Genomic DNA, 6,000 nt, shown 5'->3' with positions numbered 1-6,000 from the left:
TCTTCGACTAAAGGAATATCAAGTTGACAATTTGTTCGCTTATTGAATTTTGGTAATTCTCCTTGCTGAGTGTTATTTGAAATTGATCCGAAATAGTTGTTAAGTAATTCAGCTTTATCAAAATTTGAATGAGCAATTCTTCCATTGGGGTCTAAAAGTGGAGGAATATCATTTGATACATTTTGGCCTAATACTTTCCTTAAATTATTCCAGTAATTCTGGCTATTTGTATCGTTAGAATTCAAGAAATTTGTGATTTCTTCTTTGTATTTTGTTTTTAACGCTTTTTTAAAATTATTTACTTTATTTCTTTGAACTTTGTATTTTCTTAAATCGCATTCATGTTGTGTTTTCAAAGCTTTTTTGTGTAACCTGTTTCTGATTCTTATCGCTCTACGTATTTCTGTATTGAACCACGGTTTGTCAGTTAGTCTTATAGTTATTGATTTCTTTGGTATGCACAATGTAATATAGCTATTTAAAATTTCATAAAATTTTGAACATACTAAGTTAATATCAGAATTTGCAAAGGTACTCTCCCAATCGTGTTCTTTGATAAGAGTATTTAACCTATTATAATTACCATCCTTATATACAAATATCTCCCGTTTAAAATTCCTGGGACTTGAAACTAGAAAATCTAATAATGCATAAACACCCTTATGATCGGATATGTCAGGAGTGACATTAATCGTTTCACTGGAACTAATCTGAATTTCATCATTTACTAAAATTACGTCTAATAAGGTTGACGACGTCCCAGTAACGCGTGTAGGTTCATCAATAACATTTCTGAGATTATTTAAAGATAAAATATCCCGTAGCTTGCAGCGTTGTGCTAGCAAGTCATCATTTAGATCACCTAAAATTACAACCTTAAGCGTGGTTTGATAGGCTAGTTCAATGGATCTTTCGAACAATGACCAGAATTCAATTGTGCTGTTTGGCGGGCGGTAAAATAAGGCAACAAGTAATACGGTGTTTGGAAATTTGCATTCCACCCAAATACTCTCTATACCTGTAACCTCAAGATCATCTCGCCGTTTGCAATAAATGGTTTTATTAACATATAATAATAATCCGCCACCATGCGACGTCCGATCCTTCCGGTATGGAGAATGGTAACCGTCCCATTTTAGAGATGAATCTAACACATAGTTATCCAGATGAGTCTCAGTGAAACTACAAATATGGTAATCATTGACATCGTTGTATATTGTTTCAAGTTTGTGTCTTATACTACGTGCATTTAAGTGATAGACTGATAGGTTTTCATTTGAATCGTGATTTGAAGGTCCAGGATTTTTATGAACGTCTCCTGATCTTAGAACTAATAAGGCTAAAACAGTACTTAGCAGACAAAAATTATCAAGTTCACATAAAACTATTGGAGATATTATTCGACATTGCCATTTCTCAGATGCCTCGTGCTTTACTGTGTAGTAAATGTCAACTATTACAGTAGCAATGAAAATATAATGAGTGTTGCACTTGCGCCAGTATTGCACGAGGGGACTGAGAAATCATCAAACAGTTAGATCTTAAATATTTAGTGGTTAGTTTTGGTGGATATAGAGACATGAGAACATGATGTAAATAACTAGTAAACAAATAAAACATACATACAGACAAAAACAGTGAATTATTTACAGTTAAAGCAATAGTATAATACATAAACATTGAATGTTTCGGTCATAGTTAAGTTAATATAACAATATCGTACGATGATATCTAAAGCAGGCAATTTTGACAAAAAATGAAGATGAAGGTTAAAGTGATAATACTTAGAGGGTGGTCAGTTTAACAATCCGATATGCAATTTTGATGCAAGACTGAGTTCCCATAATTGACAATTATTTAGATAATTGGCTGTTTATATTTCAGTAATTTAAATGGAATAAAAAACGAAATCAAAAGTTTAAACTGAGATGATAACCCAATTAGTTAATATTTGAATGGAACTTTTAAGTAGATAATTGAGAACTTTTAAAAGATACGCCCATAAATAATGTGGGCATAGTTTTATACATTCGATTTTTTTTATTATCATAATTAGTTATATAATAATATAAATGTATAACTACATGTAACTATGTATTATAAACTAAACAGTGGTCTAAGCTAATATTACTCTGTAATAGTTAGACAATAGGGAACCAACAAGTAAAATACATGTACATGACTTTACTTTACAGAAAGATTTTGTCATTGTTTTAAAAATCTAAGCAAACTTATTATTACATGAAGGATAATTGGGGCAATGGTGAATGCATGAAACGATTTGAGGTACTATCCAGTTGGTCATCAACTTAAAGATACATTATGGGCGATTAGATAAAGAGCTGGCATATCTCACTATAATAGTTAAAAACTAGATAATGTAAATGGAATTCGATTATCCATTTCATGATTAAATCATGAATGAAAGCTGAGCAGCAAATCGGATCCTACTCCAGTAAATATCGCAGGCTAGCGATGACATCGAGAGTTGATTATGGTCTGAATAAGTTTTAATTAATGTCTTAATTAATAATTTCAGGCCTAAAAAAGACCTGCAATACGCAGATTCAGCTCTTGCAATGGATGTTTAAATATAATTAAATACGTATATATATTTATGCATTTGTAGACATTAAGAAAAACAGGAAAAATCAGTACACAATAAGGTACAGTAGTTTGGGAATGATATTGATGAATGAAATTGGTTCAAAAATATAAAGATACTGTCAGGCATCATTATTTCTTTTTATCAGGCTGTGGGGTCGAGGCAAACCCGCCAAAATCTCGTAAGGATTGTTGTTTTAATGGCCCAACTCTGTTATCATCGTCTATACAGTCGGAAGATGTGTTGATTGCAGAATGTGATAAAGTAGCTTCGTCGTAGTTAAACAAAGACTTATTAGCTTGTGAATTTACTCTGTTTGTTGATGTATGAAAGTTATCGAAGTCCTGCTCACAGGTTATGACAATATTTCGGTCGTCTGCTAGAGGTCGTATGTAAACTCGACCATCATACGTCCAACAGTTTTTAATTAGCTTTGATTTAAACATATCACGACATCTTTTGTAGAGTGCAGCGCGTTTACGAGTGAGGGCTTCATTGATAAAGATCTTGTGAATCTGGGTGAGGTTTCTCTGTTTTAAGTTGCGTTTAGAACCATATATCTTTGCCCTGTCTCTATAACTATTGAAACGTACTATTATATCACGGCCCTTTTCTCTGCGTTTGGCTCCAACCCGGTGAGTTCGGCCAATTTGACTTAGTGTGAGTTTAGCCTGTTTTTCAGGAAGTATGTCATTGTTAATAATATTTAAAACTATATTATCAGTGTTTTCTTCAGGTGTTTCGGGGATGCCACTAAATTTTAGGCATGTTCGCCTAGAATACTGTTCTAAGTCATCGACTCGGTTCTCTAAATCATCTATACGATTGCGTAGAGGGTCTGTTAATGTTGGATGAATTATTTTTATAATGTGGTCCATGATCAAATCTCGTTTGAATAATTCTCCAACGAATGACTTTAAGGATGATTCATTCGAAAGAACATCATCTAAAAACTCAGAAATGCTATGGGAACTGGCACTCGAATCATGATTTCCGCGTTTACGTTTTATGGATACAGACCGACCTCTAAGATTGGATACAACCGGTTCTTTCACTTTAGGCATGTTTGGTGTTTTAGTGTAAGGTTGAACGAATCTGGCTGTTACAAAATCTACTCACAACAATCTCACACAACTGAGTATATGTCAACCGAGGAAAATATCTACACTTGTAAACATCAAATATTTTAAAATCGGCTCTACATAATGTTAATCTAATTTCACAGAACACTTCGTCTTCATACTTATCTAAGCTATGCAGTTTTTAGAACCATAATTTAAAGTATACCACTCATGATTTATAATAACTTGCTATGACCAGGTACACGTCTAACTTCTGTCGGCCATCTTGGATGGTGATGGTGTATGAGTTTTTCCCTTTCGCCCAAACAGCGTCGTTACTGTACAACAAGGCAGGAACTTTTGGCAATTGTACGATTCACAAGTCAATTTCGACATTATCTGCTTGGCAAACATTTTATAGTAAGAACAGACCATGCCAGTTTAATCTGGTTGTTACGATTTAAGCACCCGACGGGCCAACTCGCTCGTTGGTTGGAGGAATTGGGTCAATATTACATGACGGTCGTGCACCGTAAAGCGAGTTTACATATTAATGCAGATGTTTTAAGCCGCACGAAACTGCCAGATAAGCCATGTGACTATTTTAACATAGCGTTCAGTTAGCCGATTTGCTACAAATGTGGATGATGTAATACCGTTGCCTTATAAGTCCGGTATTAAGCGCAATTTACTTTTGGATAAAAATTCAACTGAGGAACCCGTTAGCATAACAGTAACAGGGTATCCGAATGACCCACGAGTAAGCGTTGTAACTATCGAGGGAATTGATGACGACACAGATGGATTTCTTTAAGTGGAAACGATTAAAACGGCCCAATATAATAATTTTTACTTGGTTAAACTCTGGGATTGAACCCGAAGAAAACGATTTAATATTAAAAAATCCGCAATAAAACATTACTGGATTAACCGGAATCTATTTGTTTTGGATGAAAACGGCGTTCTACGTATTAAACGACCTAGTAATTTGTCAAATACTCAACTGGTTGTCCCGGAAGAGTTAAAAATTGAAATTTGTCAATTGTGTCACAACATTCCATTGTCGGGTCATCAGGGCATTCAAAGAACAAAAAGTCGAATTAAGGAACAGTTCTATTGGATGGTATGAAGGATTATGTACGCGCTTATGTACGCGCTTATGTCACTTCTTGCGCTATCTGTAATATGAATATAAATACACAAGCTAAAGCGCGTTACAAATTGAATAAATATCACGCTGGTTCGCCAATGGAGAGGGTACATTTAGACTTTTTGGGTCCTTTACCAGTTACGAAAGCGGGGAATGAATACATCTTAATGATGGTCGACCAATTTTCAAAGTGGGTTGAATGCGTTCCTCTACCGTCCCAAACTGCGTAGATTTCTGCCAAGGCAGCAGTTAATAATGAATTCTTTTCGCGGTTTGGCTGTCCGTTTCAGGTTTTCACCGATCAGTGGAGGAATTTTGAAAGTCATTTGTTCACTGCATTGTGCCAAGTATTACAAATACATAAGGGTCGCACTACACCCTATAGACCGTCTTCTAACGGGCAAGTTGAACGTTATAACCGTACTCTTATGGAAGCTGTAAAATGTTATATTGGCGGGTGTCAAAACGATTGGGATATTTATTTACCGCAACTTGCCAGCGCTTTGAGGTCGAGTGTCAATAGACAGACGGGATATACTGCTAACAAACTTATGTTAGGTCGGTATGTTAATCATCCCGCTGATCTGATGTTTAGTTCACCCGTTGAGAACGCTGGTCATATAGATTCGTTCGTTTCCAAACTCGAACAGGCTTTAATTGAAACGCATAAATTAGCTGCGATAAATTAAATACGAGCCAAGAACGAATGAAGGGAGATTATGTTTTACGTTCAAACGTGAAACGATATCAATTACATGATGCGGTTTATATTTTGGTCACCGCTACTAAAAAGGGGAAAAGTCGCAAATTATCCCCAACATGGAATGGCCCGGGAGTTATAACGCAAGTAATTTCGCCATATTTGTTCCGAATCAAGACACGGAAAGGTGAAACGGTTTTAAATCACGACCGTATAAAAGTTTGTCATGATAGGGAATTGTCGTCGTGGATTTTAAGGTTCCGTAGAAAATCGGAAACTAGTATAAATCTGATTGATACCGGAAATACCGATATTTATTGCATTTGTAGAAAACCCGATGACGGTCTTCCAATTGTGACCGATGCGATGAGTGGTTTCATTACCGCTGTGTTAATATAGACCCGGGTATAGACTGGGATGATAGGGATTATTATTGTCCCAGTTGTGCTCTGCAATTATCTGTCGTGACGTTAATATGAGAGGG

This window comes from Patella vulgata, chromosome 7 (assembly GCF_932274485.2).
Source record: "Patella vulgata chromosome 7, xgPatVulg1.2, whole genome shotgun sequence".
NCBI lineage: Eukaryota > Metazoa > Mollusca > Gastropoda > Patellidae > Patella > Patella vulgata.
This window is presented reverse-complemented; position numbering follows the sequence as displayed.